Source organism: Diabrotica virgifera, chromosome 4, assembly GCF_917563875.1.
Source record: "Diabrotica virgifera virgifera chromosome 4, PGI_DIABVI_V3a".
Taxonomy (NCBI): Eukaryota; Metazoa; Arthropoda; class Insecta; order Coleoptera; family Chrysomelidae; genus Diabrotica; species Diabrotica virgifera.
The window spans coordinates 89,727,037-89,748,349 of record NC_065446.1 but is presented as its reverse complement, the minus strand read 5'-3'; positions in this window follow the sequence as shown (position 1 = coordinate 89,748,349).

Sequence of the window (21,313 nt, the reverse complement as noted above, 5' to 3'; positions counted from 1 at the left end):
TGAAAAAATCAATTTTTGCCTTTAAGGCGTTTCTTGTACATTTTAGAGAAAAAAAGACAAATAGTACATTGAATCACGGTTTTTGGTCCACATTTTAAAGAACGGCTTGGATTGACATCAAATTTGGTATACACATAGGTAACTCGTCAAAGAAGAAAAGTGATATTGTAGCGTTTTACATGTCTGCTCTAATGGGATCAAGGATAAGATTAACTATATAGATACTTTGGCTCGAAATTTGGCTAGTAGAAGGAAGAGACACATAAAGCTTCATGCATACGGCAGCTCATTTTTTTGTGCGGTGGCAGGTCGTGGAATCGTTAGGGGGGGGGTAAGAGGGTTTAAAGAAGACTAACTACCTTATCCAAATAAGCAAAGGATACTTACACAGACTTGAGGACTTTCCTATTATTTAAAGAAATTTGGACGCCGTTTGAAAAATCCTCAAATTCACATATCGAGTACTTACTGGACATATTCCGTAATTATGGGAACCAATTTGTGGGACATTCATCTTAGATTCCTCGTTGGGTCAAACTGGGCTGTTAATTACCATCCTATGGCTTCTATGCCATTTCTTTTTCTTTACTCTAAAACTTATTTCACTTGTATTAGACATCTGGTTAATCATTCTCCAAAAAATAGGTTACAGAAATAAAAATAGGTACATTTTACAATGTTTATTCAAACCTTTAGACCTTATTATTTTTACTTTGAGAATAAACTTATTCTCAAACAAGAAATGAATAAATAAAACAAATATATGATTTTACAATTCTTAACCTTATTTTTAGCAGTGTATCTCTAAACAAAAATTTGACTTATGGCTGTCAAAAGTCACTGCCATTTTATTTACTTTACATAAAACTTTTCATTAGTTACCATGTTGAAAACAAACTATTTAAATATTTAAAACCTTTACCAAATTTATATCCACTTGGAATTTAATTAAAATAAACATTATTTCATACCTTTATTTTTAAAACAAAATCCAATCGTCACTTCGCACATAACCAAAATTTTCCATTCAAGAAGGGCGGGGAGGGAAGACATTCAATTTTAACCAAACATGAAACAGTTGATACCAAATAACATATCATCGGGGTACTTCAATACAGGAATTCTTACAGGAACAGGAACAAATCCATAACATTATCATAAAAACAGGAACCACGCACTTTTCTACCGGCAAACCAAACTGCATCACAATAATACTGTTTCACATGAATATATCCAACGTAATGCTGTGAAACTTTGCACCAATATTCCTTAATATTTATAGGACACATTGCAATTCCTTTACTTCGTTTATCATAACGAAAAAAAGCAAATTAAAACCGGCAAGTGCGACTTCCTGCGAGTCTGTTGAGTTCTACCCAAAAAGATATGTTCAACCTTCAAACATACTTTAAGAACTAAACTTTCCTCATCACCTTTCTCAGTGAGTGACGCTCACGCGTCAAGCCGATCATTCCTTCGGCTGAAGACAATTGACCAATCGGCGGAGAGAACTCAACGATCTTTCAAAATTCACACCAATAATACTAAAAGATGCTTCGCGCTTAAAGCTTTTTAAGGAAATATACCAGAACTTTTCAAGGAATTATCTACGCAGTTAATAAATGCGTACACAAATAAATAGGAATTTTCCTAAGTTTTACAATGTTGTGAAATACTGAAATATTTCCAACAGGAACGGCTTAGGAAATTATAATGATATATAAACTCGCAAAATAAATTAGAAAAATAAGTATTTTTCTTGGGATAGGAAATAAAATTAATGAATTCTATTAACAAAACATTGTAGCAGAAATTTGTAATGCTACAATATGGTGCCGATGTGTGCTTTTGCCCTGGGGATGAGTTTCATCCCTTCTCGGGGGTGAAAAATATACGTTCAAATTAAGACCGGAAATGGATAAACTGACTAATTCTAAGCAATTGTTTTATAGCATTTTTTCTCTAAGTTAATACTTTTCGAGTTATTTGCGCGTAAATATGTTCATTTTTTAACAAAATTTTTTGCCAGTTTTTTGTAAATAACTCAAAAAGTAAGTACTTTATGGAAAAAAACATTCTTAGCAAAAATATAGGTTCTAAAAAAGTAAAAAAAGTGGTATATGTATAAACACTCTAGACCCAGTAGAAGCAAAGTTGTAGCTAATTAAAAATAAGTTCAGATCCGTCAAATTTCAAAGCGAATATTTCAACGTGAAATATCCATATAGTGATGCACTTTTTGAGGAAAACTCATTACAACTTTTTTAAAAAATGTTTAAAAAAATATTTATTTTTGTTTTTTAAAAAGTTTCTAGCACCAAAAGTAAGCAAGTTACGCTCAAAATAAAGTTGGTCCCTTTGTTGTTTGGTCTAAAAAACTCGGGAAAATCACCCCCCCCCATTAGCATCTTAAATCAAATTAATTGTTACCGCTTCACTTATTCTAAGGGACTCTCGGCCCTCGGTAATAATGTATCTTTCATTCTGCGTTAAAATTTTTCAAAAATACGTATTAGCTTTCTCAGAATTCAAAAAAATGAATACATTTAAATTATATTGACCATTTTTACAGGCGACCTTTTTTGCGCCTATCCCCTTAAACGTATCATGTTTACCATAATAGTATTGCAGTATATCTGGGAAAAACGTTTTTTGGTTTATAAAACGTTTCTTATTATATTTTAGAGAAAAACAAATAAAAAAAAATTAAATATTTAATAGGCATTTCAATTATTTTTCAAAAATACCAATGATGTTAAATTATATAAATTATATAAATCTTTAAAATTAATTCTCATGTATAAATAATTTGTGGGAAACTGTCTCAAGCATGCAATGGTTTCCAACATTTCCTACTAATTCCCACAAGGCTGAAGTTACGTGATACATAAACACAGAAACTATATTGTTGTATACATTGTGTTCTATTTGAACATCATGTGAAAATTGATTCAGTATGCTTAAAGATACTTTACCGTTTGGTACAGTTATTGTGGATATAAAGCGTGACAGAAACTATATAACGAACGTTTTTACAGGATGAGCTGTGTAAACAGCGGTACAGGGTAATTATTTTGATTAATCTATGTCTACTTTAAATTTATAGACTATAATAGAAATCTGCAATTTTATTGTAAAACGCTTTTTTATTAGACAGATTCTGACAACCATACTGTAAGCTCTGTAGTCTAAGATACGATATTATAAGGTCGATCGGGACCGAGCTGTTTAATGAATAAAAATTATAGGTCTGGATCCCGCGTATGAAAAAAAAATTGATTAATAGCAAGCTGAAAATTTGTTAATAGCTTAAGAGTATCTAGTCGGATAAACTTTGATATATGGGAACACTGGAACAGGGGCAGTTTTAATTGTGGAACAGGTTAAAAATTTGGAACGTTCAGACCACAAAAACGGCACATTTATTTTGTCCGACAGAACAGACTTAACCTCTCCGATCAGAGATTAAACTCTCATGCAAAAATCAGACTGCTATTTATCACCTGTCATAATTCCTGTTATTTGACATATTCTACATGTTCCACTCATTAAAACGACCATTTGGTGATAAATAGCAGTCTGATTTTTGCATGAGAGTTTAATCTCTGTTCGGAGAGTTTAAGTCTGTTCTGTCGGACAAAATAAATGTGCCGTTTTCGTGTTCTGACCGTTCCAAATTTTTAACCTGTTCCACAATTAAAACTGCCCCTGTTTCAGTGTTCCCATATATCAAAGTTTATCCTTATCCGACTAGACACCCTTAAGCTATTAACAAATTTTCAGCTTGCTATTAATCAACTTTTTTTTCATACGCGGGATCCAGACCTATTATTGGATATGTAATTTATACCCCATTCCACGAATATACGTCCGTTTTGGATTAACGCGACAACGAATATTTTACTGTACAAAATATGAAGAACGAAAGTAAATTGCAAATTATATTGTTGTTTATTGGAGTAATTATTATAGCAAAATACTTTCGTCTTTCTTATGTTGCACACTAAAATATTCGTTGTCGCGATAGTCCAAAACAGACGTATATTCGTGGAATGCACCATAGTTTGTTAACATTTACAAAAAACAATGGGTGCTCGAACTAATTTTGTTCTGACTATAATTAATTAATAATTAAAAAATGACTTTTTTCATACATTAGAAAAAAAATTTTCGACCTAGGCAGATATTATTTTAGATTTTTTGGATCATTCTAAACAAAAAAGGTCTTTTTAATTTTTCTCTAAGTTGATCGTTTTTGAGTTATAAACAATTTAAAACTGAAAAAAGGACGAAAGATGACGATTTTCAAGACTCGAAAACATAAGTAAAATATATCACTTTTGAAATTACGAAGCACCTAAATTCAAGTTCAAACCTTATTCTATTATTTTTTGACAAGTACTTTGGACTTCTTCTATTTTGAAATATTGTTTTCTAGTTTTTAATGCCTGTCTTCTCATAAGAAACCTTGGTCATTAACAATTAAAAAAATATATTTTAGAATAAAACATGGCAAAAATTCCTATCGGGACCTGATAGAAGAAGGTTTAAAATTAATTTAAGTACTTTATGATTACAAAAATATTATTTTTTACTTGTTATATTAATAAAATAATCCATAACGTGAAATTAATCATACAAGAGTTATCAGAATTGAAATAACTGAAAATAATGTCTGTTATCCATAGGATCATAATTTTCGAACCATCACTTTTTATTTCGGTCCTCTTTCTCCACACCAATTTTCATATCTTTAAAGTACTCATAACATATATTATTATAATAAAAACTATCGATATTACGAGTGAAAATTGCCAAAAATAGCAAAATTCCAATCAAAAATTAGGTTGTAGAAAATGTAATCTCAAAGATCAAAATCGGTATACGTTAAAAAAATGCATTTTCTCGGCTTCCCATGGAGCAATTTTTTTCATTCTTTTTTTGTTCCCAAGTAACTCGAGTAGAGCCATCTAACTAACGCATTATTAAATGTCAAACTTGCTTTTGTTTTATTATAACAAATTAATTTATTTATTATAACAAATTTTTAAATTTGTTTAAATAAAGATTGTTTAAATAATTATACAGCTTTCAAATGAGAATATTTGTGTTTTTAACGTTAAAAGGTACACTTGTAGTAAGTTTATCTAAAAAAAGTCTACAACTGCTTACTTAGTCCTAAGCCTTTCTACCTTTAGGTGTAACAACTGGAATAAATATGTAGTTTTCTTTTCTTATAAATAAATTAATATATTATAACAAAACAAAAGCAAGTTTGACATTTAATAATGCGTTAGTTAGATAGCTCTACTCGAGTTACTTGGGACCAAAAAAAAGAATGAAGGAAATTGCTTCATGGGATGCCGAGAAAATGCATTTTTTAACGTATACCGATTTAGAACTTTGAGATTACATTTTCTCCAACGTAATTTTTGATTGGAATTTTTCGTATCCGATTGGAATCGTAATATCGATAGTTTTTATTATAATAATATATGTTATGAGTATTTTAAAGATATGAAAATTGGTGTAGAGAAAGAGGATCGACATAAAAAGTCGATGCTTTGAAAATTATGATCCTATTGTTTAAATCTTTGCCGTAAATGCCGGTCAACTTTGACCGGTTGTACCTCAGGAACCAGTCATCGCACTTAAACGTTTTTTGAAGTTATACTTCTTTACCGGCGATAGAGGGTGAATTTTTTATATGGTAAAACCTAGCGACCGGGCGCATGCGCATTATAACTTTGTTCTGATTGGATGTTCAAATGACATGTCAAAAATTATTCAATATGGCGGCTGTGGCACAGCTGTAGTTAGATTATTTATGGTTGTTGCGTTTTAAAATTTGTGTGAAAAGAAACAACAAACAAAAGTTAGTTAATAGTTATACTGCCTTTTTAAATAGTTTTCATATACCTATATTTTTGGACTTTTGGACTATTTTGGACAAGGAAAACTCATTCTAATTTGGTAAGTAGTTTTTATTATAATCATATTGTAATTATACATTTGGATTAGGTTGAAATACCTACATACATTTATTTTCTCAAGAATGCGGATTTTAGAGAGAAATCCCAAATTAGGTTCGATTTTTATTTTTAAATTATGATTTTTTGGCGTAGATTTATTTATCTAGTAGGTATGTAATGCTTTGATTTACATACTTAATTTGATTACCAACAAAAGTTCTACCAATCTTCATCTAATATATTGTTTTCTTACTGTTTTTTTTATATTTTTATATTTTCTTCCACAAAATTTAACTACATAATTTAATTTTCAAAACAACTCTCAAACAGTAAAACGTTCAGTTACCGTATTTTTCCACATGATAAATAATGTGGGATTGGACGAGTGAGTCTACGCTTCGATTACGAATCAAAGTGCCACGAAATTCACGGGTTCAATTCCCGATGCAGGTTTTATTTTTTTTTTATTTTTTTATGCATGTTATGATTGTAAGTATATTTGTTATATAATTTTTTTTTTCAGAAAATGCGTATTTAAAATTTTTGCCAACAATTATTATCGTTCAGAAATCATTTTTTCTTTGTGGCATTTTTCAATGTGTTTGTGTGCGTTTTATTCTTTTATTTTTTTAAATTTTTGGTATTGTCTTAAAAATCACATAATATGTAGTAGAAGTATAACTTCTTACGTGCGTACAAAGTACACACACATTCTTGTTCTTTTAAAAGAAGTCTCCTGCCGCTTTTTTTCCAATACCGTTTTCATGATTTAATTTAATTTAATATTTCTCAAGATATTTTATTTGTTTATAAGCCAAAAAACTGTTTATAATTTTAAAATATTCCTGACGCCGCCCAAAAAGTCCTACAGTGACACCTACAGTGTCTTTTTATCATAGCTATTCTTATGTATCATAATTATTGTGGTTATTATAGCAACCGTAAATTTTTAATCAACAATTCAATTGTTGTTAAACTGTTTATTTAATTTTCATCGGCTTCTGGAATTATAATCTATACGAAAAGTGCTTTTATATTACCGAGTTATTTAATTATTGATAAACAATTACTTATCTAAAATTTTAGTTGAAAATTAAAGATTTTGTTGGAAAAATCCGCATTTTCTGAGGAAAATTTTTGTCGTAGTAAATCGGGAGAAACACGTCTCTATGCAGAATTTAATTGCAGTGAATTTTTGTTTGGGTGTTTTTGGTGTAAAGTAAAAATCTTTTAGGAGTTTAAAAAGGAGTTATAGAGCAAAAATTGAAAAAAAAAACGATCTTTGGGCTCCATTTTGTTTATAAAAAAAGTAGCACACTATCTGCGGACTTTGCATACGTATATTATTAATATATACAATCATAAGATTCGATTTCAGCAATGAAATTGCTGCTAAATAACTTTTTCCTTGTATTTTGCTAATTAGCCCATAGTACTAACCTAAAACCGAAAATTGGACAACACAGCATCCAAGAGATCTCAACCGATAATTGGCAAAGGCTTGTAGAACTAGCGTCGGCTAATAAGATGCTTGTAAAGTATACTAAGGTCCAACATAGAGCTAGTATAGAGCCAGTAACGTTGTTCAAGTGACTAAATCCCAATGTCTAAGATGGGTTAGCCATGTTAATAGGCTCCTTAAGAACGGACGTTCCCAAGTTAATATGAGAGGAAGCTCCGACAGTGAGAAGGCCCTTACGACCTTCACGAATGCGATGGAGAGATAACATAAAATATGGTCAGATTTGAGAACAATAGGGCTACCCAACAACTTCCACTATCATTAGGCCAGGGTAATAAGCTAGAAATAGACCATGTTCGGGTTAGGGACACTCAAATATCCAGGTAGCTGACTACTTTTTTAGCTTTTGTATATCTATAGGATGAAAACCTACCTGTTTCCTGCCTAGAGTTCGCGTCCGTTTTTTAATTATTAACGATTTAGTGCAAAAATCGCGATTTTTTCGATTTTTTGCACCCCTTTCAAAAGCTAAATAGTTGACTTAAAATTACAAAATTATAATTTTTTAGAACATTAAAAAACATTTAAAATGCCGATTTTTGAAAGTTAAAAAGTTAATTTGTTGCTACTTAAACTGCAAAATAAGTGAAAATCGTTATTTGTTAATAACTTTTACTAAAACTACCTTAGAACTTTAGTGTTTCACCCAAAGTTGGGTATTGAGGTACTTAACAAACCATTAAAATTTGAGACCGATCCATTAATTAGTTTAAGAGTTATTCTAATTGTTTGTCCCAGAGACCTTTATTTTACAATAACATAAGACAGAAAATAATGAAGATAGGGCAATTCTGAGTATGCCAAATGAAAGTAGAAAACTGATACTATCAAAATGTACTAAAAAAATGATAAAAAGATCATCTAATATAGTCAAAAATCCTAATGCCAAATTTGTGAAATTTTGTAGTTTAAAAACATTTAGAATAACTTTAAAAATATTGTCTGTAGGAAAAGTCCTTTTACATATTAGCCCAGTAAATGAACGGGAAATTCGGCGATACCGTGTAATTTTCAGGGGCAACTCCGAATTGCATGAAAATTTGGATTTAGGTTCTACTTACCCTCCACTTCAAAGTTGAAATTGTGCCGTTGGTTGCTTTTACTTAGGGGGTGACAGTCACCCCTTCTCAGGGGTGAAAAAGCATAGGTTCAAGATAAGACCGGAAATTGATAAATTGACTGATTTTAAGCAACTTCTGATCTATAAAGTTTTTTACCTAAGTCAATACTTTTCGAGTTACTTGCCATTGAAAATGTTGATTTTTCGACAAAAGAACTACGTTTTCAGACGGTTTTTCGCAAATAACTCAAAAAGTAAATATTTTATGGAAAAAAGTGTCCTTAGCAAAAGTGTAGCTTATAAAAAACCCAAAAAATGGTGTATCATTAAAGTCTATCAATCAAATAAAAACAAAGTTGTAGCTCATGAAAAATACGTTCTTATTCGTCTAATTCCAAATCGAATATTTCAAGGTGAAATCACCGAGAAATTAAGCACTTTTCGGGAAAAACCCGTTAAAACTTTTTTAAAGTGTTTATAAAAAGCTTTGTTTTAATTATTAACAAAAGTTTTAGCATTAAAAATAAGCGAGTTACGCTCAAAATAAAGTTGGCCCTCTTTTTTTTTGTAAAAAATCATGAAAATCTCGCCGTGTTTAGCTCCCCAAATGAAATTAATCGCTAGCTCTTTACAAACAATTTACTTACCTATCTATTTTTTATATGATCTGTCAGTCTCACCGGTTTAAAGTGTTTATTTTTGAAATGGTTATAATTGAGAAAGCTTGAATGGGTCAGTAATAACGAGTGTATGCAAATTTTGAACAGCCATATCTTAACCAATTTTTGTCTTACGGAGAAACAAAATAAAACTTGCATATTTATAATAGCAAAACCTACATTTTTTTACTCCTTAAGATTTTTCTTATCACTAATACTTTTTAAGTTATTTTGAAAAAATGAAATTTTTCAAAAATTTTTAGAAATATTTTTTTTACTATAAAACCAAATGTTTTCAAAAATAAGCACTTCAAACCAATTAAACTTACAGATCATATAAACAATACACATACAGTTAAAATAGATGGTAAAGTCAAACGATTAATTTCATCTAGGGTGCTAAATAGGGGGAGGTTTTCACGATTTTTTTTTTACAAAAAAAAAGGGGTTAACTTTTTTTTTCACTGTAACTCGTTTATTTTTGACGCTGTAAACTTTTGTAAAAAACAAATAATAAGCTTTTTTTCGATACTTTAAAAATGTTAATAAGGTTTTCCCGAAAAACTCTTCTTTCTTCGGTGATTTCGTGTTGAATTATTCGATTTGGAATTAGACGAATAAGAACGTATTTTTCATGAGCTACAACTTTGCTTCTATTCAATTTGTAGACTTTACTGGTACACCATTTTTTTCGTTTTTTTTATAGGCTACACTTTTGCTAAAAATATTTTTTTCGATAAAATATTTACTTTTTGAGTTATTTGGGAAAAACTGTCTGAAAACGTAGTTTTTTTGTCGAAAAATCAACATTTTAAATCGCGAATAACTCGAAAAGTATTGACTTACGTAAAAAACTTTATAGAACAAAAGTTGCTTAAAATAAGTCAATTTATCCATTTCTGGCCTTATTTTAAAGACCTGTTTTTCACCCCCGAGAAGGGGTAAATGTCACCCCCCAAGTAAAAGCAACCAACGGCACAAATTCAACTTTGAAGTGGAGGGTAAGTAGAACCTAAATCCAAATTTTCATGCAATTCGGAGTTGCCCCTGGAAATTACACTCCAAAACGGTCATTTATTGGGCTATATTACAAAAGCTGGTATTTTACATGAATTTTTAAAAATGTAGTTTAACTGGTGACTAGTCGTGGTAAGTGAACGCCGACAAATGCGTGAGTTCAAAAACTAAAAAAAGCAACTTAAAACTACCATCATTTTCCATATCTCGGAATGTACTGAATATATTTTGATCGTTCTTTTTTTAATTTGTATGTAGTTTTTCTGTACATTACAAATATGTAATTTGTCTAGACATTTATTAATTAATAAACGGTCTAATTTGTTTAAACAATTTTTGAAAAAATAATTTTTTCCCAAAAATCCGTGATTTTAATCATACTATCCTTATTAGTCATAGAAAAAGTTAAGGTATACTTTAATAAATAAATTATCTTCAATAAATAATTACCTAGTCCAGAAAGCCACTGCGCATCCGCTAGGAAAATTATTCTAATTCAGATTTTTTGCACAATCTTACTCAAAAAGGACCCCTTGATCATTCTAAACAGAAAAGGTATTTAGTGACTTTTCTCTAAAAATGATAGTTTTTGACATATAAGCGATTAAAAATTGAAAAATTGCGAAATCGGCTATTTTTAACCCTCAAAAACTATGTGAAAAACTAAAAATTTTAATGTTGCCGAGGTAGGTAGATATTCGTTAAACATCGATTGATGAAATCCCGAAGAGTTTTTTGCAATACAATATTCAAAACTCCTTTGTTTTTTAATTGCTAATCAAGCGTGCGCGACACTATTTTCCACCGACAGTATGGTGCAAATGAAAGGAATAAATTCGATATTTCGTAAACCGGTGACTTTAAGGAAAAATCCCGAAATAGGTCGATTTTTATTTTTAAGTTATGATATTGTGGCATATATGGTATACTAGTGACGTCATCCATCTGGACGTGATGACGTAATCGATTATTTTTTTAAACGAGAATAGGGGTCGTGTGCTAGCTCATTTGAAAGGTTCTTCAATTCTCTATTCAGTAATATAAACATTTACATACTTATTTATACAGGGTGTCCAAAAAATTTTTATTAAATTAAATTATTTTACAAAAAAAGAAGTAGAACGACACCCTGTATAAATAATTATGTAAATATTTACATTACTGAATAGAGAATTGAAGAACATTTCAAATGAGCTACCACACGACCCCTATTTTCATTTAAAAAAATCATCGATTACGTCATCACGCCCAAACGGATGACGTCACTAGTATACCATATATGCCACAATACCATAACTTAAAAATAAAAATCAACCTATTTCTGGATTTTTCCTTAAAGTCGCCGGTTTACGAAATAACGAATTTATTCCTTTCATTTGCACCATACTGTCGGTGGAATATAGTGTCGCGCACGCTTGACTAGCAATTAAAAACCAAAGGAGTATTGAATATTGTATTGCAAAAAACTCTTCGAGATTTCATCAATCGATGTTTAAAGAATATCTACCTACCTTAGCAACATTAAAATTTTCAGTTTTTCACATAGTTTTTGAGAGTTAAAAATGGCCGATTTCGCAATTTTTCAATTTTTAATCGCTTATATGTCAAAAACTATCATTTTTAGAGAAAAGTCACTAAATACCTTTTCTGTTTGGAATGATCCAAAAAACTTAAAAAAACTTTTTTCTATGCAAAAAAAAATAATTTTAGGAAAAAAACAAAAAAAGAAAACTTTTTAAAAATTTTTGACCACCTTTTGGTCCTGGCAACATGCAAATTTGTTAAAAGGAGTCCTTTTTGAGTAAGATTGTGCAAAAAATCCGAATTAGAATATTTTTCCTAGCGGATGCGCAGTGGCTTTCTGGACTAACCTAATAAAAATCATTTATTTATTAAAGTGTACTTTAACTTTTTCTGTGATCATTAATGATACTATGATCAAAAAAAATAGATTTTTGTAAAAAATATATTTTTTCACGAATTGTTTAAACAAATTAGACTCTTTATTAATTAATAAATTTATAAACAAATTGCATATTTGTAATGTACGTAAAAATTACATACCAATTAAAAAAAAGATCAAAATCCATTGAGTTGATCCGGGGATACAGCAAATTATATTCGTTTGAAATTGCTTTTTCGGTATTTTATCTCACTGGATTTGTAGGTTCCCCCTAGTAATCGTTTGCACTACATTTTTGAAAAATCGTAGAGGGTGCTGTGAAAGTATAATGTTTGTGCAAATTTTTAAGAAAAAATACAAATACCCTTCTTTAAAATGGGATTAATGAGATTCCTTAATTATTATAAACAACTTAGCTGTGAATTAAAAAAAAAACATATGGCTAACTTTGCCCCAAATGAGCCCAGGTTAATTTTTTTATTTGAAAATTCGTGTTAAAATACTATATTTTCGAATATATAAAAAGATTGTTTCTACGGACAACATTTTTAAAGTTATTCTAAATGTTTATAAACTACAAAATTTTAAAAATTTGGCATTAGTATTTTTGACTATGTTAAACTGTTTTTTATTTTTTTTTTAATACATTTTGATACTATCACTCTTCTATTTTCATTTGGCGTACTCAGAATTGCTCTATCTTCATTATTTTCTGTCTTATCTTATTGCAAAATAAAGATCTGTGGGATAATCAAATAGAATAACTCTTAAACTAATTAATGGATCAGTCTCAAATTTCGAGGGTTTGTTAAGTACCGGAATATCCAACTTTGGGTGAAACACTAAAGTTCTATGGTAGTTTTAGTAAAAGTTATTAACAAATAACGATTTTCACTTATTTTGCAGTTTGCGTAGCAACAAATTAACTTTTTAACTTTCAAAAATCGGCATTTTAAAGGTTTTTCAATGTTCTAAAAAACTGAACTTTGTAATTTTATGTCAACTATTTGGTTTTTGAATAGAGTGCAAAAAATTTAAAAAATCTCGATTTTTGCACTAAATTGTTAATAATTAAAAAACGGACGCGAACTCTAGGCAGGAAACAGGTAGGTTTTCTTCCTATAGGTCTACAATAACTAAAAAAGTAGTCAGCTACCTGGATGTTTGAGTGTCCCGAGAAAATCCTTATTACCCTGGACTACATGTACCACCGTTTGAGATGGAAGCAGGTTGTGCAGTTATCCAAGACTCCTCGGGTTGTAGAACTACGAGAAGAAGAAGAAGTATTAATTTTTTTAACGAACTAAATAATTTTTGTAAAATAGAGTGACATTTTTTGTAAGCCGAATTCACTCAATTCGTATCGAATGTTAAGGTTTAGTACATATGTTATTTCCATTACACAGTCATTGACTATGTTTCTAATTTTGTAGTATTCATTTAGTGTTTGTTTTTGTGTGTCGCAATTTAGAATAATTGATACATTTATTACAAATATTCACTAACTGTGAAATTAACTTCCATTTTGTTTTTATAGTTGCCACAAATTAATTTAGGAATTTATTTATATGCTTCCAAATAATTCAATTTTACATGAAGTAATTACATTGGCGTGGTAGCAGCTTTGGAAAAAGGATCTTGTAACTACAATTGAGAATTATTTATGTAGGATATATTATAAATTATAACTAGCTGGTTAAATAAATAAAATAGCAAACAATTAAATGAAATATAGATTATAAATAAAAAAAAATCGGTTGGCATAACTCATAAATCATTATCAAGTCAAAAGAGACGCACACGTACACTTCGCGTCAAAGAAACTGGTACAACTCTTATAACCGAAAATCGCGGTTTTCAAGTTGTGTAAGTTGATTTTGTCAAATGTGTCTAATCATGTGTCTAATCAAATCTAATTTCTAGGGCAACGTTGCCAGTCATCCCAATTATGTACCCATACATTGATTCGTTTTTTATTATAATTTATGAAAATATTCCAATTCAAAATAGACCAGGGCGGATCTGTGAAAAAACGTCTATTTTTTGATGTGCGAGGTGGCATTCGGATTTTTGCAGATAAAGTTAGGTGACAACTTCAACAATAATAATTGACTTATGCTTCTTCTCAAATATGCCCGGAACATTAATAAAAAAATTAAAATATTTAAAAATTTCGAAAAACATCGATTTTTTCTACTTTCTTTGCTTATAACTTTAAAACGATTCATTTTGGAACAAAGTCGTATAGAAATAAAATAAAGATAATTGAATTTTGTATGATAAGCCACTAGTTAAAAATGTCTATTGTTCTATTTTTTCGTTTTATCATTTTAACCGATCCCTCTATAGTTAGTTGGTTACAAAATAATACAAAATCATAATTATTTTAAATTCTGAAGTGATTAAACGCAATGCAGTTAACAAAATACATCTGGTTGTGTATTTGGTAGAATTTGGCATGTAAAATACAAATTCTGGCACATACATTTTTTTTGTAAATTCGAGTGGAAGAAAATTAAAAATTTAATGAAATAAATTATTTCAATCTATCAAAACTGGCCGTAATATCCCATAGAGGTTGTACAACCACTTAAATTAAATTTGAAAATTTTCCCTGCCTCGATAAATCACTATCGGTATATAAAAATTCGAAATCGAACATGCAAACATTTTTAAAGCCACATTTATTTACGGTATGAAAAATTAAACGAATAATCAATGTATTGTGCATTTATTAAAACAAAAACAAATGGACGCTTTTTTCAATTACCAATAATTCAGCTTCATGTTAACCACTTATCAACATTTGACTGAGTTGTTAGGGGAAATACGTGCACAAACTAAAAAATTGAATCAGCTCTACTAAATTAACATGGTTTTAATAGCGGAATATGCTAAAAACTCGATGCTTTTCATTTTACAATCATGTTAAGCGCAGTTTAGAGCATGTTGATTATATCATTCTTTTTCAGATTGATATTTCGTGTTAAAATCAATAAGAGTGTAAACCCAATCTCGTAATTGACCATACTACACTCCTTTTACACTTAATGTTCTTCCAACGTGCAAATATTCATCTGAAGGTCCCGACAAAATTCCTTTCATATTACTCAAAAATCTTTCTATATCTGCGTTAAAAAATTTCTTACATTGTACATCATAATAATATGTGCCAATCAGAAATTTCCAATATTTTGAAGAGAATGTATTGTTATACTAATCAAGAAACAAGGCAAGTCCTCGACTAATCCAAATTCTTACCGTCCTATTTCACTAACATGCAGCTCGTGTAAACTGTTATAAAAATTAATAAACAAAAGACTAAGGTGGTATCTAGAGAAATACAAAATTTGTGATTTTTACATCTTTGGGCTACTGAAAAAGTGCTAAAAGTACTACCGTAAAAGATTTCTTCGAGCAACGGCCACAAAGATTCTTTAAGTTGGATTTACATCGGTTTGCGAAACAATGGGATATGTGCCTTCGTTTTAGTGGTAATTATTTGCGGAAATCATCATTATCAACCTGTACGCGTCCACTGCTGGACATAGGTTTCCCTCAGCTCTTCCCAACTGTTTCTGTCTTGTGCGGCTTGCATCCAGTTTGTAACCTCGGAAACCTTTTTTTGGATGGTGCTAGAAAGGTCACCAATGGAGACACTGCGACGGCAGCCAGATGGTAGGTGGAGAGCGAGTCGTGGGTTCGAAACTAGCTTTTGGAACGTGGAAGGGAGCCAATAGAAGAAATAGGTAAAGATTAGACAAGAGAAGGTAGATAAGAGAACAGAGAGAAACAGATAAAAAGATAGATATTTTAAGTTACTTAAGATAAGAGAAGAGATACAGGGCGCCACTTAATTTTTGGGGTTGAAAGGGGAAAATTAAGAAACCTTAGAAACGAAAACAGGTAGGTAAGGAAAGATAATGAGGTTCTGAGACCAAATACAAGAAAAGATATAGACAGTTAATTAGTTAATATTTAGCGGTAATTTCTTTTATCAGGGAACTTATTAATAGTAGATAAATAAAACTAGTGAAATAAATAAAAAACAATCTATTAACAAATGGCTCACCAGAAGGGTGAGTCCAAAAAAAAACACAAGAAATAAAGAGAAAACAATATACACCAATAAGAACTGCACCAACAATAATGTGTTGTGGTGTACAGTTAGAAATAAACAAAAATTATGATAGAATAAATACAAGTATCATATTATAACAAAAACATGCACAATTAAAAACACAGTAAAGAGAGCCTGGTTATGAATAAAAAAAAACAAATCAAGCATCTATAATGAGAAATCTCTCTTTACTGGTTTAGGGCTTATCTCGAGATAACTGATATGGTAAACTTAATAGTCCTGTCGCCAGGGGGGGTACAACGGCCTCGTTAATTCAGATGGACTTACTCAAGTTTTTTTTATGTATTTTGACCCGTAGAACACGAATTTTTTGGGTAACAGTTGATCCGGATGTCGATAAGATTGTTATAGACCAAGAACTTGAGGAATCAAATAACAGCGATTTTTGGCAAAACAAAACAATATTTTGTATTTTTTGGGCCATTTTAAGTAAAAAATATTTCTACAAGTTTTTTCGTAGGATGCACAGTTTTTGAGATAAACGCGGTTGAACTTTAAAAAAATCGAAAAATTGCAATTTTTGAACCCGAATAACTTTTGATTAAAAAATAAAATAGCAAGTCTGCTTACCGCATTTGAAAGTTTAAGTCAAATTATATCGGTTTTGATTATTTGCATTGGTAAAAATTTGTTTTTTTATTGTTTAACAAAGCTATAAACACGTAGGGTTTCCCGTGCTTTTACATGCGTTTTAACGCATGTAACGTAGAAATAGACTTGATTGCACTAGTACCTATTCTACCTACTCGTTCGATTTTAAATGAGAAATCATAGAAACATCACTCACGCACTAGTTGTTTGTAGCTTTGTTTAACAATAACACAATAAATTTTTAGCAATGCAAATAATCAAAACCGACATAATTTGACTTGAACTTTCAAAGGCGCTAAGCAGAATTGCTATTTTATTTTTTAATCAAAAGTTATTCGGGTTTAAAAATTGCAGTTTTTCGATTTTTTGAAAGTTCAACCGCGTTTATCTCGAAAACTGTGCATCCTACTAAAAAACTTGTAGAAATATTTTTTGCTTAAAATGACCCAAAAAATACAAAATATTGTTTTGTTTTGCCAAAAATCGCTGTTATTTGATTCCTCAAGTTCTTGGTCTATAACAATCTTATCGACATCCGGATCAACTGTTACCCAAAAAATTCGTGTTCTACGGGTCAAAATACATAAAAAAAACTTGGTTAAGTCCATCTGAATTAACGAGGCCGTTGTACCCCCCCTGGCGACAGGACTATAATGATTGATAGAAAATATAAAGTACAAAGATATAATAAAATTGAATGCAAAGCATACAAAGTTAACAAACGTTTACTGTTCAAAAATCAAAAACCACCCCGCACTTGGTTTTATAACCAAAAAGCCAATCGCACAGCTATTGATGAATTAGTGAATGTTTGTACTTAGTTTTGATAATGAAAAGTTTTTTTAATGAATAAAAAATTATTGATGAAATCGCTGATGAGATTCATCGGAGGTTAGCCTTAACCACAGATGAAGATATGTTGAGATAGATAGCCCTTAGATTGCTCTATTTTTGGAAATACCTTTAGGTAGGATTATTAAGACACTTACAGATACTCTGCCTCTTAATTTGCACTGACTCTATATTATTTACTTTACTTAGTAACCAAACACTGAAGTTATTTGGTAATTGAATCTAGTCGGATGTTAGATCCAATTACAGATACGATACGAGAGTGAATATCACTCAGATAAGATATATTGTAGGTAAGGTAGATGGTAGATAAGGTATTAGATACTGGACAGACGTCTGTACCCCACGATACTCAGCCACGAAGTTCCTTTTTCTCTTCGCAATCTTTGCGATGCTTTCCTTCTAAAAAAGTGGGGATATAATCTCCCTACTCAAAAAAATTGCAACTCTTAAAAAAGATCCAACCTACTTGCGTTTTTAGGTAAATTAACGGTACATCATACAAATACCGCAAAATGAAGTCAAAATACCTAACGGTTGTTTTCAGAAGGGAAAGTGGTTCCTTTGAAATCTTACAGAAACGGAAAGTACCATAAAACCTTGTAATGCCCATTCCCTCTTTGAATACAATGGAATACCTAACGGAATCTTGGTAGTAAACTTTGGGGAGGTTTCTTAACGGAACCTCTTATACTAACAGATAACAATAACACCATAAATATGATGCTTTGCGTCTATTTCCAAAACATAGTGTATTGGCAAAAATGCGATAAAAAATGGTCCCGGTTATAATAATGGATTCAGTTATTTGCGTTGGTCATACCGACAACGAAATGTGCTAGTACCGCTAAGTTTCTACCGTTATGGTAATAAAATTAGCCAGGGGTAGTTATTTACGAAAACGGCCATAGGCGTACGCGTAATGAGTACTAGTGGGTTTAAAATTTAATCCAACGGGTACATTAATTATTAACTAATCCTATTATATAAAAAAAATGTTACAAGTTACTGATAGCACGTTTCACATAGGTGGTGCAATTGGGTTGTGGGCGTCCTCTGCTACGTAATGCTTCTTGTCGTAGTCTCTACTCGACGATACGTTTGTCCATCGTTTGTCTGATACTCTGATACTCTACTGAACGAACTATATTTATAGTTTATTATCGTAAACAACATATAACACAAAGAAAAGCTTGATTAATAATTTTTAGAAGAAAAACGCGTTATTAATTTTAAACCAATATTGAAACCATCTCATCCATCCCCCGTTTTATTAATCGACGTCCAATTATTAATTTTTTCTGAACAGCATTTTTGCCAGAATTGTTGAACTGTTCTATTAGAGCAATTTTGGAAAATGTCGGTGTGAGTATAGGATCTGTCCATATTATTCTACTCAAACTGGGTTACACCCTACTGGATTATAGCAAAGTTCTGCGCAACGGTTTCCTCGCCTTTTGCCAGAGGACCAAAAAACCTTACCGGAGGGTTTATCTATGCAATGTCTCACGTCCAGATAAGCTCTCTTACGAAAACGTCCAGATAAGCTCTTTTTTGGTGTCATTCTTCTGCATGACAATATTTGGCCTCAAGTTGCCAAAGTAGTGAATGGAAATCTACAACGAAATAAATGGAGGATATTAGAGCATCCGCCCTATAGGCTCGATTTATCGTCTTTTGATTTTCATATCTTTGGGCTACTGAAAAAGGCGCTAAAATAATCGTTTTCAGGTGGATGAAAAAGTACAAAATACCTTAAAAGAATTTTTCGAGCACAAATCCCACAATTCCATAATCATTAACAAACCCACACTTTTCGACCACAAATCCCATCATTATTAACACACTACATCAAGAACGGATATCAGAATACACAGGCTATAACAAAATTTTTACTGATGCATCAAGAACTGAAAACGGACATCCAGCAGCCTTTATTCTAGGAAAGTCTGAATATGCAGTTCGCGTCCCTCAATTCTGCAGCATTTTCACGGGAGAAGCAGTCGCCATTTTAAAGGCATTAGACATATGTAAGAGTCATGCAAGCTCAAACTTTCTTATCATTACTGACTATTTATCTGTTCTTCAGTGCTTAAGACAAATATATCCAGTACATGCTATTCTGCAACAAATACAATTAACACTTTATCACCTACAAAACAGATAAGTAAACGTTAAATTTCTTTGGGTACCATCACACACAAGTATCGCAGGAAATGAAAAAATAGATGAACTGGCCAAGAAAGCTGCTACTGACGAGCAAACTCAAAAATAATGACTTCAATTCCATTCAGTGATATCCAGCTCAAGATCAAACAGCACTGTGTAAATAATTGGCAACAAATGTGGATTTCTAATAAGGCTAACCTTAAAAGCGTTAAAACTAGGATTGGCACTAAACTACAATTTCCAGAAAACAGAAGGCAACAGGTGATTATAAACCGACTAAGAATTGGACATACAGCGTTAACTCACCAGCATCTCATAACAAAAGAACTACCACCTGAATGTTCGTATTCTGAATGTCCAATAACTGTTCAACATATATTGACTGAATGCCCTCTTTATTCCTACGAAAGAGCCATCAACAACGTACCAGAAGAAGCAAAGAAACTCAAAGATATTTTAAACTGTAATGTAGCAAATACAATCAAATTCCTAAAGGACATACGTTTACTACACAAAATTTAAGTTATATTCTATGTATCATATTGCAATTTGTAATTTATTATTTGTAATTTAATACGCAATTTGTAATTAGTATATTTAATAACAACTACTGTAAAATCTGTAAAACCCACTAATAACCTTTAATGGTTGATGCGGAAATTCTAAATTAAAAAAAAAATTTTCGACAACACCCACAATTATTCTTTAAGCTGGATGTACATCGGTTGGTAGAACAAACGGATGTGTGCCTTCTTTGTATTAGTAATTATTTGTAGATCTATTTAGCAATCAATTTTTTTCTGTACCCAAGTTGAGTTTATTTTGAAAAATCCTAGTATTTATAGTTTATTATCGTAAACAACATACAGTGAGCACGTAAAGGTTGGAATAAATTCACTTTCTCGAGAATGGAGGATTTAAAAAAAAATCCCAAAACAGGTCAATTTTTATTTTTAGATTGCGACTTTTTGGCATATGTACCATACTAGTGGCGTCACCCACCTGGCCGTGATGACTTCATCTTAAAAATTATTAAATGAGAATAGAATAGTGTGACTGCTTATTTTAAAGGTAATTTAATTCTCTATTCAGTAATGTAAACATTAACATATTTATTTATACAGAGTGTCCAAAAAAAATTTTTTTTTAAATAAATTTATTGACATACAAAGAAGAATGTGTGTAATTTATTTAACTTACAATACATTTTATTGCTATCAGAAAACAGAAAATAATGTTTATTTAACAGATAAATACTGTTTTTTTGCTTAAATTCAATATCAAAGCCACCACCCACCTTCCTCTGGACAGCTTGAACATTTAGTTTAAGCAAAAAGCAATGAATATTTTTCAAATAAACATTTTTTCTGTTTTCTGAGAGCAGTAAAATGTATTTTGGATTAAATAAATTACATGCATTCTTCTTT